This window comes from Globicephala melas, chromosome 1 (assembly GCF_963455315.2).
Source record: "Globicephala melas chromosome 1, mGloMel1.2, whole genome shotgun sequence".
Lineage (NCBI taxonomy): Eukaryota > Metazoa > Chordata > Mammalia > Artiodactyla > Delphinidae > Globicephala > Globicephala melas.
The window spans coordinates 126,624,338-126,639,592 of NC_083314.1; positions in this window are offsets into that span (position 1 = coordinate 126,624,338).

The window sequence follows — 15,255 nt, forward strand, 5'->3', positions numbered from 1 at the left end:
GATCTCTATGTACATGTTGGCTGAAAAATGCAACAATGTCTATATATTTGATGTTGTTTTTAAGCTGCTAAATTATGGAGCAACTTGTTATGTGGCACTAGATAACAAGTACTGATTTTGGTACTTGGGCAGAGAGCTGGGGAACTTTGAGGAGAGTATTAGTAAAAATATAAAGTGCCTTGAAGAAATCTTTTGTATCAGATGTATAATGGCTTTCAGGAGGTTATAGTGAGAGCTTAGATGATAATAAGAAAACTTTTATTGGAAATCAGAGGATAGGAATCCCCTGCATTAATAGTAGAAAGTTTAGCAATGCTGTTGCTTATGCTAATGTAGAAAGTACAAAACGTATCTAATTTACCAGGTGATCTAGCTAAACAGATTTCAAGGGTAGAATGTTGAAGGTGCTACCTGGTTTCTTCAAGTTTTTTGCAGTAAAATGTGATTGGAAAGAGATAAGAATTATTAAACAAAAATGATCCAGGACTTAGTAGTTTTAAATTTTTACAGTGCCTTCAGATGGCAAACAATACTAAAGTAAAGAAAATAGCTTCTGAACAAAGATCAAATCCTGGGCACTCTTAGGAAAGAATAATTTAAAGAATGAACAGAGGGTATTACTGTTTTGGCAATGATGGATAAAACTGCTATAAACATCCATGTGTAAGTTTGTGTGGACATGTTTTCAACTCCTTTGGATAAATACTACATCCTCGCCAGCATTTGGTTTTGTCAGCATTCGGATTTTGGCCATTCTGATTGGCATGTAGTGGTATCTCGTTGTTTTGATTTGCATTTCTCGTGTTGATGAAAAAAATTAATCAATAGTCAGTCTAAGCAAGAAATGGAAAATTTTATTGAAGTCAACTTGAGGATTATAACATGGGAGACAGTTTTTCAGAAAACTCTGAGGACTATTCCACCCATCAGAGATCAAAGCACAGTTATAAATGTTTACGAGACAAAAAATTGATGTATACATCATTTAACGATGTACTGACAGTTTACACAATCAAGATCGGCACGTACAAAGTGATCCCTGACAAGATTAAGAAGGAATTACCTCCTAAGGATGTCGGGTTAATGCAGATGCACGATAGACACTAAAGGGGAGGGAGGAAGCCAAAATGGACAGAGAAAAATTTCACATTTAAATTTTTCTTCTCTTGCCATAAAATATGAATTTTATTTCATTACCCTAATGACATATGGTGTTGAGTATCTTTTCATACATTTATTTGCCATTTGTATATCTTCTTTGGTGAAGTGTCTGTTCGGGTATATTGCCAATTTTTAATTAGGTTTTTCATTTTCTTTTCGTTGAGTTCCTTATATGTTTTGTAAAAGGGTTCTTTACCAGATAAGTATTTGCAACTATTTTCTTCCAGTCTGTGGCTCGTCTTCTCATTCTCCTGATGATGTCTTTTGCAAAGCACATGCTTTTAATTGTAATGAAGTTCAGATTATCAAATATTATTTTATGGATTATGACTTTGCTGTTTTCTCTAAAATGTCATCACCACTCCCAAGGTCATCTAGATTTTCTCCTATATCATCTTCTGGGAGTTTTATAGTTTTGTGCTTTACATTTAGGTCTATGATCAATTTTGAGTTAATTTTTGTGAAAGGTGTCTAGGTTCATTTTTTGTATGTGGTGTCCAGTTTTTCCAGTACCATTTGTTGAACAGAATATCTTTTCTCCAATCAATTGTCTTTGTTTTGTCCCTTTGCCAAAACTCAGTTGGTTATATTTATGTTGGTCTTCTTCTTGGTTCTCTTGTCGGTTCCACTGATTTGTCTATTCTTTCACCAATACCACACTGTATTAATTACTGTAGTTTTATAGTTAATCTTTATGACATTGTGATTTACAATTTAAAAAAAATGTATATTTGGTCTTCATCCTCATATCTGGCCTAGAACTCCTAAAATCCTTGAAATTTCCTAACTGATAAGAGCAATAAAGGGGAAAGGAGTGTGTTTTGTTATTCATAAGAAGTTCCTTTTAACCATACCTGAGTTTATGTCAATGAGATAACTTTTGGAAAGCCCCTAAGGAGGCTGGTTTCTAGGGGAACTACCATATGATTACAGGATTGGAACTCTTAGCCCAAAGTAATCGATGTCCAGGGTTGGGGGCGAGGCTGAAGATTGAATTAATGATCTAATCAACCATACCTATGTAATGAAGCCTTCATAAAAATTCATTAACGTACAGGATTCAGAGAGCTTCCAAGCTGGTGAACAAGTCGAAGTGCTGGAAGGGTAGCATGCCTGAAGAGGGTATGAAAGCTTCATGTCCCTTCCCACATAACTTTCTCTGTATCTCTCTTCTATATGTCTGTTCCTGAACTGTATCCTTTCACAAGAAACCACTAATCTAGTAAATAAACTGTTTTCCTGAGTTCTATGAGCCATTCTAGCAAATGTTCAAACCTTGGGAGGGGGTCATGGGAACCTGTGATTTAGAGCTGGTCAGTCAGAAACACCTGGACTTGTGAACTGGCATCTGAGATTGGTGGGAAGACGAAGTTTGCGGGAGTGAACTCTTAAACTGTGTAATATGATACTTATTCCAGGTAGTATCAGAATTGAATTGAATTGCAGGACACTCAGTTGGTGTCTACAAAGAATTGGAGAATTTCTTGGAGAATTCATGAATTTCCATACATGTGTTATCAGAAGTGTTGATGAGTAATGAATAAGGAGAAACAGAGATTTTCCCTTACAGTCTTAGTGTTGGGTAGTGCCAGTTCTTAAATTTTGTTCTTCTTATTCAACATTATGTTGCCTCTTCTGGGTATTTTGCCTCTCCATATAAATTTTAAAATCAGTTTATAGATATCCATAAAATATCCTGCAAGGATTTTGATTAGGTTGCATTGAATCTCTAGATCAAGTCAGGCAGAACTGATATCTTAACAATATTGAGCCTTCCTATCCATGAACATGAAGTATGTCTATGTTTATTTAGTTCTTTTCTTTGATTTCTTTTATCAGAGTTTTATTGTTTTCTGCATATAGATCTTATACATTTTTGTTAGATTTATACCTGTTTCATTTTTGGGGGGCGCTAATGTATGTAACTGGTATTGTGGTTTTAATTGCAAATTCCACTTGTTCATTGCTGGTATATAGGAAAATGATTAACTTTTGTAGGTCAACTTCGCATGCTTCCATCTTGCTTTAATCACTTATTAGTTCCAGGAATACTGTGAACCCCAAGTGAATTCCAAACATAATAAACACAGAAGGATCTAGACACACTATAGTCAAACTGCTCAAAAACAAGGACAAAGAAAACATCTTGAAAGCAGAAAGAGAAAAATAACTCATATACAGGGGAGCAAGAACATGATTAAAGGCTATATTCTTCCTCAGAAAGAGTGGAAACTACAAAGAAGTGGAATGGTATCTTTAAATTACTTGGGGAAAAAACAGTCAATCAAGAAGTCTAGATCTAGCATAACTATAGTTACAAAATGAAACTAAAATAATGATCATTCCCACAGTAACAAAGCTGAGAGAATTTGTTACTGGCAAATCTCATCTAAAAGAAAAACTAAAGGAAGTCTTTCAGGTTGAAAGGAAATCTCAGCAGTAACTCAAATCAAAAAGAAATAATAAAGGCAGGGGAAATCTTAAGTATGTGAGTAAATATAAAAGGCAGAAAGGAGAGAAGGAGGGAGGAAGAGAGACAAAGGGAGAGACAATGAATTTCTCCTTGATCCCCTGTATTTCTCAAAGAAAGCAATTTTTTTTATTCTCTCCCTAGAATTTTAATCTTGTTCAAAGTGACATGAAAACTAAAAACATTTAACTTATTTTGACAGCAGTGTCTTTGGGAGACAGTCCATTAGTTTTCACAGTCTAGACTCCTAAAGTGGCTCTGGTTGTTGCATCTTTTAATTCTATGAGTTGCCCAATATACACCCAAGAAATTCCTTTTGTACCTATGTTAGCCCCAAATTCTGTGTTGTCGCAATTGAAGGCAGTTAGATAGTATTTTATTTCTCAAGAAATAACGATGTTTATTTTTCATAATTTATTCATTAATTCATTATATTTATTAAGTAACCACTAAGCTAGTTTCTGGGATTACATTAGCGAAAAATGATAGATATATTTCTGCTCTCGTAAAGCTAACAATTATCCAGATGATTAGAAATTAAATAAAAAATCATACTTCTTTTCAATTATCAATAAAAACATATTAAACTCTACAAAAGAAATTATGAGAATAAAAAAATAGGGCACTTAATATGGATGGTCAGAGAAAATTTCTTTCACTTTTAAATTGAGATTAGAGGATGTTTAAAATCAGAATCTTTTTCCGGGTTACAAATTATGGCATACTTAACTAAAGTGCCTTGTCTTTTAATTGATTATATCTGTAAATCATTTCCAAACCCCAGAAACACTCCATGAAGAACCATAGCACATTTTTTCCTCATCTATTGTCTACTCATCTAATAAAAAACATGTTTATACAAAGCTGATCTCTCTCCAATCCCTAGAGATGGTTTTAGAGCATATTTACATTATTGGAACACTCAGTGTTATTGATCTGTGGGTAGTAGCCTAGTTGGAATCTCCCTTCAGAAAAGTTTTCTCCTTCTGTATCTTACTAATTGTCAGAGAAAAATATGACATGACTGCAGATCTTTATTTAACATGCCATCCATTTAAAAACAAACTGCAAGCCTGCAAGCCACAAAAGAAGGTCAAACGAACAGCCTCAATGTCATATTGCCAACACTCACTATTACTTGAATATTTAGGCCATTATTTTTAATTGCATCTCTAGATACAAAGAGGGTCAGCATGCCACATTTTCAAAGCTATGCTTAAAACTTAAAAGGAATAACTGTGTGAACCATGAACAATTTAACAAGTCCAAATTTCAAGCAACATATAGGTTTTTATAAAATATGTAGTATTTCTAGTAGCAAATAATGTAACATTTGCAAACTAGCAAAACATTACTGATTTCCATATCTATGTAATACTTTCAGTAGGTGTAGCAGAAATAAACTCTATTGTAAATTACTTGTATAATGTTTATCTCAGAGACATATGTGATAAAAATCCATCAAAAATTATATTTATTATGAGAGAAAATATATTTTGTAAATGTAAAGCTTTATAGCTGCAAAAAATGACAACTATGCAAAGTATAAATATTTGTGATTTTAAAAATTGTCTTTCACAAGCAAAATATTGTAGTTGCATTGCATTAAGATATCAGTCTTTTAAAAAAATTAAGTAACTATGCAAATAGACTACAAATAGGATTTTTCAATGGTGACAATAGGTGAGTCTGGTATAAATACAAAGCCAGTTCTGGTCAAACTTTGATGTAAACATCAAAAAACTTTTATTTAAAATTATGCCTGAGGTCTGGAGTATGTAAAACTATAAGAATAATATTTGTATATTATATGTAACATATATAATATAAATATATTTATTCTAATTTATTTTTATTATAAGAATAATACTTTAAAGAAGAACAAAGACAGACATTTTTGCAGACATATTAGTTGTATATATAGAAAACCCAAGAAAATCTATACAATTAATAAAAAGTTCAGGGGTTTCCCTGGTGGTGCAGTGGTTGAGAGTCCGCCTGCCGATGCAGGGGACGCGGGTTCGTGCCCTGGTCTGGGAGGATCCCACGTGCCGCGGAGCAGCTGGGCCCGTGAGCCATGGCCGCTGAGCCTGCGCGTGCAGAGCCTGTGCTCCGCAACAGGAGAGGCCACGGCGGTGAGAAGCCCGCGTACCGCAAAAAAAAAAAAAAAAAAAAAAGGTTCAGAAAAATTTCTAGATGTGAGATTAATATAAAAAAAAATCAATTGTATTTCTACAGATCATGAGTAAATATTTTAAAAATATAATTTTAAAGATACTATTTCAATAATGACCACATTAAAAAGTATTTAGGAATAAATATATACATGATCTTAAGAAATTATAAAACTTTACTGAAAGTATTAAAGAAAGACTAAATATTTTTAGAGCTACATCATGTTTATATATCAAATGGCTCAATATCATGAAGATGTCAAATTAAAATATAAACTTAAAGCAATTGCAGTGAAAATGCCAAGTGATTCTAAAATTTCATATAAGAGCAAAGAGTCAGATGAAGCAAAATATTCCTAATGAAAACAAAATAAGATTGTGGGACATATTTTACCATTGATATCAAGGCTTATAATAAAGTCATACTAATTAAAACTGTAAGGCAGTAACACAGAAATCAACAAATAACAATAGAACAAAATAAATATTCCAAAACAAAATATATAATGAAATGTAACGTGATACAAAAGTGGCATTGCAAATCAGAGGAGGATAGAATGGAGTATTCGATAAGTGGGGCTAGAATTATCCATATGGAACAAAATAGATTGTAATTACTACTCCATAGAATACACAAAATAAATTCTGTGTATGATTTTGTAAAGAGTCAACTTGGCTAAACTGAGCTATGTTTCCTAGAATTCCTTTCTCTATAGGTCTTTGGTGGTTAGGTTTACCGACCAGAGAAATTTGCTTGAGATTTGAAGAGAGGAAGATAACAGAAGCCATGCTTACTCTCTGAAGGTTAATGTTGGTCAGGGTCTCTTGCAGCTCATGCACATTTTTGCAATCTGCTGGCTGAATTTGTTGGCGTAGAAGAGTAGCTGAGTTTCATAGTTCCTTGAGTTCCAATGTGATATCTTCTTTTACCTTTCCCACATGCTGGGTCAGGTGCCATTGTAGCTCCATGACAAGAGTGGCAGCTGGCACATCCTGCAGGTCATCCTCAGTTACAAGGTTGGTGGCTTGGAAAATGGGAGAGGCCAGTGTTGCCCAGTGAGAAACAAACGTAAGTTCCAGCTTGTTTCACACAGTTCCAGTTTTGTCTTCTCTCAGCATTTCACATCTATCATTCCTTCCTTACTGTCTGCCCTATGACTTTACACTCAGCACCAGATGCAGAAGAAACAGCAGAAACAAGACTGTTTTACCAAATTCTACAGTAAGAGAAGGGAAAGTCCCTAAAGAAATTCCTTATTCTACATCATTTGTAGTGGTTCTGTTTCCCTGATTATACCAACTGATAGACCACTTTAATGTGAGAGGCAAAATTATAAAACTTTCACAGGGTAATATGGGGGGTATTTTTGTGACTTCGACAGAGAAACATTTTTAAAATAAGACGTAAAACCGTAAAAAAGATATCGGCAAATTCAATAACATTATCATTTTAAAATGAAAAGGCAAATCTCAGACTTGGAAAAAGATATTTGCAACACATTTAACTAAGAAAGGATTATTATCCAGAATAATAATAAAAAGAAAACTCCTACACATCAACCCAATAAAAAATGGGAAAAGAATAAAAATGGGTAATTTACCAAGCATTTATCTCAAATGGCCAATAAGCCTATTAAAAGATGATTTATCTCAGTGATAGGAAAATGCCAATTAAAAGTAAAATAAAATATTTTTCACACCTATCATATTGGCAAAAATTAAGAACTCTGACAATGTTAAGTGTTGACATAGGTGTGGATAAAAGCAAACACTTATACACTGTTGGTAGAAATGTAAATCCATACAACCATCTTGAAGAAAAATGTGACAGTAAAACTAATAAAGTTGAAGATGTAAACATCGTAACCCAGTAAGTCTATCCCTAGGTTTACACCCTAAATAAGCTTGTGCTTGTGCACATAAGGGGACATAGATTATAGATTTTTTTTAAAAAAAGGTGAGTTCTTAACAGGATTATTTATAACAGCAAAAACTAATTTTTACATTAACAGAAGATAGATAAATATAATACTATGCAATAGTGAAAATGAATGAACCAAAGTTGCATGAATCAACATAGATGAATCTCATAAATATAATGTGAGGTGGTTAAAGCTACAGAGGAATACTTGAAGAATAATGTCATTCATATATAAGTAAATTCATATAAAACAATATTATATATGTACTATATATTTAAGGAGATACACATAGGTTAAAATGTAAATGCATGGGAATAATAAACACCAAATTCAGGATAGTGATTATCTTGGTATGGGAAGAAGTGGGTTGTATATAAGTTAGAAGAGATTCTGGTCAGGAAGGTCTGCCTAGCGAGCTTCAATTCTATAGGAATGTTTAGTTTCTTAAGCTGAAAGTATTTCTGCAGAAGCTGAAAACAGAGTTCTTAGGCTGAGGATCCATAAAAGACTCTGAGACACACACCACTGTACTAACCAACTAATGGAGCTGCTACCTCTGCCACAATCAAGGAGCTACAGAATCAAAAAGCTGCCCATGGGCTACCAGCTTCAGAACCACGCTACCAGAATCACACGTAAAAAACACTGACATGTATTTGCAGTGCCAAAGTCAGGGAGCGCTGAATCAGGAAGTTGCCACCACATCTATTGTTTCCAGAATCAAGAAGCCTCTTGTCACAATCTGCTCCAGCTAAGGAGTGTCCCGAATCCTACCTCTTTCCCCACATAACTCAGTTCCAAATCAAAGCGTCACACAGATGCTTTCAATTGGTATAGCCTAATTCACATATCTGTACTCTGGCTGAAAGCAAAACTATAAAATACAGGTTTGTTCTTTTCTTCTTTAAAAAAATGAGGATAATAATGAGGAGGGTATTCAAGAGAGGGTATTCAAAAAAGTTTAAGCAGACTACAATGACAGATTCCATGAAAGTGAGAGGGAAATTTCAACTTTGCACCTGTACCCTTCTACGCTGTTTACTTGTATTTTTTTTTTACCATGGGCATGTATTTTGTTTTTTTTTAACCATGTCACAGGAACTGCTACTTGCCTTTCCATATGTAGCTGAGCTTCTCCCTCATTAACAGATAGAGAACCCAGCCAATGAGATACACAGAAATCTGTGTATAAATTCCAGTAAGTCTCCTTGAAGGAAAGAATGGGTCCTTCTTGGTTTTTTTCTTCTTATTTGCTGGAGTTTAAATGTAATCACTGATTTGATCAGCCACTTTAAATCATAGTCAATAAGTTAAAAATGGTAAAACAGCAAGAGAGAAAGAACTTAGATCTCTTGAAAATGGAGCTAAGCTTTGGACTAACTGTAGATAAGTTTACATGAGAGAAAAATATATGTCTATCTTATTTAAGCCACTTTTGTCACCCGGGTGGGTGGTGGGAGATCAGGTCTTGGTTACTGGCAGCCTAACCTGATCCTAACTGATGTAGAAAGTAGTATCATTATTTTAATATCTACTTAAAAATTAACATTAAGAACAACTAAATAGACCTTGGGATTAAGAGCCTTGCCCTCTTACAAATCCCTATAGCAAAATTCAGTGGGAATTTGCTGAATTTTTTAGAGGAGTTGATCAGATGTGAATATAAGCTTCACATGTCTCCAAATAGTTATGTTGTTTTCTTTCTAACCTATCAAGGTTCCCAATATTTTTCTTATAAATTGTATTCTAAAACTGAAGCAATAATTTAAAAGATTCTGTCAAATGTTAACTATAGCACATAGGTTATTTTTCAGTTCTTAATTTTACTTCCCTCTTAATACTACTATAAATTAATTTTATTATTATATTTTAGTTACTATTCTATTTATTAAATTAATTAGGTTATTAATATATAATTAATTTAAAAAATTAATGAAAACCTGCCCTGTGCCAGGCACTTGGTTAGGTGCTACAGATACAATAATGGATATTACAGTCCAATCCACAGGATGAGCTCACACTTTAATCGGGAAGATGGGCACATAAATCTTTACTATACATTGTGATAAATGCTATAATATGCTGTTATTAGGACACTGAAAGTACTAATTGGAGTATCACATCCTACTAATAGCTAATTAACGTTTAGTGCTCTCACTCTGATGTCCAGCTCTTTTAAAAAATTTCTTAAATGTTTGCCTATCTATTTCTCCCTATGTTATAGCTATTTAGCCTGGTACTGATCCCTAGATATGCTACCATTTTAGATGAACAATTTATCGTCCAAGTTTTTATAATATCAAAGTTATGAACTCTATAGAACTTTTATCTAGATTTTTAATAATCTGAAAATGTATCTCTAATACCCAGCTAAAATAACATTTAAAAATATACACTGATAAATATCAAACATTACACCTTTTCTACTCATTGCCTGAATTTAAATTATATTTAGGTTAGCTAAATATAATTGCCTTTTTCTCTTTATAATTGTCTTACAAATAATTAACTCACATTTTAGTAGAATTCTTTCTAAGCCATTAACTTTCAGTTTATGGATGAAAATATGATATGAGACAGGCTCAAATCTTCCTAAAAATGAGATATTTTACATGTATCATTTTTGCTTTGTTTACAAGTATTATCACTTCATCACTGTACAAAATAACTTTGCATATGAAAATTGATGGCCACAGTAGTGTATTACAGTATTTTGGGGGGTATTAAAGTCTTTAGTCTTAGAACCAATATCAAGCCTAAATTATTTTTTAATGCAATGTAAGAAAAATAATCACGTAATGACTAGGAAATTTGGCAGGTCATTATGAGAATTAACACAGTATTGAGGAAACTGAAGCACTTTGGTAAGACTTGGTATGTAAGCACAGTCACTCCTGACTATAAGCACAGCCATATATCTCTTATTCAATAAGCCAGGAAGATGCATTATTTTTTTAAAGGCCAGATGCTTGGGGGCAAAATAAATGGCTGGCATGAAAGGGCTAAGCCAGCAGATACAATCACATAATGAAAAAATTTTAGGGAAAGAAGTGGAATGTGAATTGTGTGGCTATCAATAAAAACAAAATATTGACACACTACTTCTTTGGGAGGCAGTAGGGAGATTTCAGGAGGAGTGGTAGGCTGAGAAAGCCTGGATCTCAGGAGACACAAAGCAGCTGCATGCTAAATGCATCACAGTTGATGAAGTATACCCCCAGGTAACCTAGCAAATAATGAATAACAATCATCTAAGGGAGGCTAAAAATAAGGAATCAACTCAATTTCCCCTTCTTTCCAATTGAGCCTAATGCTGGCAGCATTCTACAAAAAGAAAGACCTGTGCTATTTAGAATATCTTTCAGTGCTCAAAAAAGTCTATTATAATAGGTCTTACATATTTGTGTGACTTTAAATATCATTAAAACCGTCATCATATGTGTTAAGAGTTTTAAAACCGAGCAGTGTTATCCAACAATGTTGAAGAAAAATATAAGATATTGTCAGTAATTCTCTTTCTGCTAAATTCACTTGGTTTGGGATAGAGTATTTCTATTATTAGTCAATGCTGTTTATGAAAACAACATGATGATCATTCATTATATATACTATTTATGTAGTTGGATTTGCTTACAACAAACATTCATTCAACATATATTCATTGAGTTCTTATGTCAAATACTATGCTATATTCTGTGGAGGAACAAAGTAGTGCGAGACACAAGCCCTGTTAGGAGCTTATTGTATAATACAAGAGATTGTATGACAAACAAGACTACAACTCTGAAAATGATAAATGCCATTAGAAAGGTACAGTAAAAGTTCAAGGGTGGTTCAGACCATGAGGAAAGGAAGAATAACATTTATTCATTCACTCAACGTATTTCAAGTTCTCTTCTAGGCATTGGGGATAGATTGGTTAACAAGACAGACAAGGACAAAGCACTTCTTTGCTTTCACAAATGTTAACACACTTTATCTCCATGAGAACTTGGTAAGGCAAGTATTACTGTAAGAGGGTGATCGTTTTACTGTTTGGAATATAAATAATAGCCCCGAAGTAGTGTTGAAAGCACAGGGCTTATAATAGCAGGAAATTCAGTTTCCCTACTCCCATCCTCCCTAGACTATAACCCAAAGTGCTAACATATCAAAGGACCAGTCCTCTTTGTTTTCATTTTTTTGACTGGGGAGAGAATTTAAAAATTCCTAATTAAGAAGGGGGTTCTCTAGGCTAATATCAAATACTATTGCACAGGACTATTTATTTCTTAACACTATATCCTCAAGATGACTGAAGAAACTAGGAATGAATTTAACAATGGTTTATTTTAAAAACAAAGAACCAAACAAAAAGTAGCAAAACAACCTCCCAGATAGATACTGAGTGTCTGAATACTGCATCCTAGTCTCCTTCAATAAGCAATGCTTACATTGCTATCCAATGAATTTTTTTTTTGTTCTGAATGATAACACTGTGGAATTGGAATTATCAAAATTGATCCAGTTATGTGCACCATACTAGATTTTCTTGAGCAGAATAGACTATTAGATTATAGGAAGATTTTCAGCAATGAGAATTAAATCAAAATTTATTTTCTGGTTAGTCCAGGGAAATAAGTTAATTAGAGTACCTAATTCCATAATCATTCTGGGTAAAATAGTAGCATTTTATAAATTTAAAATACTATTAATATTGATAATAATATTATATTTTTCCAAATTCCTCAAATCCCTTCAGATTTAGAATATCTTCCTTACAATATCTCTTTAAGGATACAAATATTAATGATTAATAGTTGGCATTATCTCTGATTATCATAGTAACTCTTGAATGTTATTGTCATTTTAAAGATGAGGAAACTAAGGCTCTGTAAGTAAGAATATAGGAAACCATAATTCAAATGTAAGTTAATAAAATCATTTCATACCCTAATAGTTCTCAACTAAGCTATGCCTCAAAATCACCTTTGGACTTTCCAAAAATACAAATACCTGGTGCCGTGCTGAGAACTGTGACTCTGAGTCTTTATGATGAAGTCTGCTGTTATTTTTAAAAATCTTTACTGATAAATCTGATCTAGCTTAATGGAGCAAAGCTGTCAAATAGCAAATTGGATACAAGATGCTCCAGTATCTAAATGAAATAGAAGGTAAAAAATAATGGGAAGAGTTAAAATGGAAGGATCATCTGTTTTTCTGAGTATAAAAGAAATAATGAGAGAAGTAGTGCTCATAGTTTACATAATTGGGCTTCAGATTGTCACCAACACAGACTTTCTCTGATGCCAATTCTTCCAAGATGAATGTGGTAAGATTACTTGTCTCTTCTAATTAAGAGCAAGTGAACACAGGAGGAACTACCATCTCCTTAATTCCAACTTCTGACTTCTCCTCTTTACTAGATGAGGGGCCAAGGCCTGGGTCAATGCGTCAGTAAGCACTCATGCTGCTGCTCCCTGCACCTATGCTCTGGCTAGACACACATGGCAGACTGACCGGTGCAGCCAAGCTAATTACCCTAATAATTCTTTCTGAATCCTATGAATTCATCAGATTTGGCACAGAAGATGAAATTTCTTTTGGCTGTCTAGATTATTCATTTACTCATTTACTAAACCAACACTGAATGCCCACTATTGTTTTAGAACTAGTGCTTGATATTGGGAATACAATGATAAATAAGTCATGCACCCTGCTAACAGTAAATGGCAGAAGAGCCCCTTCTACCTATGCCAGACCTCCATTTCCAAGGCACTTTTTACAGAACTCAAGTGCCATGTATCATAGCTCTTCATTCAAAGATGTTTAAAACGTTTGTCTAAGTCTTATAACATGTTCAGTGCTACTTTTTATCATTTCGATCCTCAGAACTAACCTCTAAAGTAACTACTATTATTATTTGTATTTTACAGAGGAGGGGACTGAGATTTAGAGAGGATAAATTGCTAAAGGCCACACAGATAGCAAGTGATAGAATAAAGACTTGAACCTAGGTCCATCTGATTTCCATACTCATGCTTTTAACCACTAAACTCACCTCTCTGATATCTTTGAGGATAAGATTATTAATATCTGTCTAAGACCTGGAGAGAGCCTGACAGAGAGATTTTCATCTTCATAAAGTGGGAATAATATGGCTTTATTAGTAAATGAGAAGAAGGAAGAAGGAAACAGAGGGAGGGAGGAGGGGAGGAAAATTGATATAAGGAAACTGAGATCAGGAATTCACTACAAAGTCCACTGGAAGTGCACACCCTCACACACCTCCATTCATATGAAATTTCAGCCTCCCTCAGCTGCAAATGTATCAAGGAATTATCAACACTTACTACTGTTCTGCAAAATCTAATTATAAGAAGAGACTTGCTATCTTTTCCAACCCACTCCCTCTCAGGTCCCTCCCATTCATCACCTGTGATGCCATATTCTGTTGGGTTTCCAGGCTCCCTAAAATTGTTTTGTTAGTTTATTGGTTTGGTTGGTTGATGTGCCATCTAAATGTAATTAAATCTAGTTTTTCCCTCAGTTAAACAAAACTTAAATAATAATTTGGTGGTCTCCAGTGGCCCATAAAGGCCACGATTAAGGTGATCTCTGCCATGGCTATTGTCAATTTCTATTAAACAGACTAGAGAAATTAACATATGGAAAATTAGTATACAGAAACCTCAACTAAATAGAGTTGGGAGACCAGAATGGGGAGCTCCTATACCCTGGGACAATAGCAGAGCCAAAAGGAAGAAGAAAGACTCATCTTTCCTGGCAAGGACTCAGACAATGAAAAGCCATGAACTCCTTATTTACTACAGCCCTCCCAATTTATTTTCCTCTCTAAGAGTTCCCCTTCCTTTGCCCTGCAGGGGCTTGCAAGTGGCTCACCCTTGTTGCAGACTCTGAATTGCAGTTCTCTGCTGATTGCAAATAAACCCATCTTTGCTGGAGAAATATCTCTTTATTCATTTCAGGTCAACACATATTTAACTAGACACTGGGTCTATGTTTGCAAGTAAGGTCATTTGCTAGTATTTAGCCAGATAAGAGTTCTTAGCTAAGGGTTCTGAGAAGGAGAGCAATATGAATAGTGTAAAGGGCAGTGAGAAGAAAGGAAGATAAGTATATTCCCTTGTAGTGCTGAGCACCCTGCAAGGCAAAGCAAATGATAATCAAACTTAAGAACTTAAAAAGCTGCCTTTAGATTTGTCAGTGGTGAGAATTAAACTTATTTTCTGTTGTCAAAAGTGAAAATATGTCTATGCCAAAAAAATTTCAGCATGAAAAGATAAAAAGAAGTTATATTCTTGCATGATTATGAGAGGAAAAATGTTTTCACTCTCAACTCTTTGCATAAAGCAAAATTATAACGGTGGGGGGAATTATTTAGAGTTCTGAACATAGTGCCTAGAACATTGTGGGTGCTCAGTAAATATTTGTAGAACAAATGAATGAGTGAAAAGAAATATCAGGAAATCCTAAGTGTTGTGCCTTAAAATACCATAAGAAATTATATCAGAGAATTTCTAAGAAT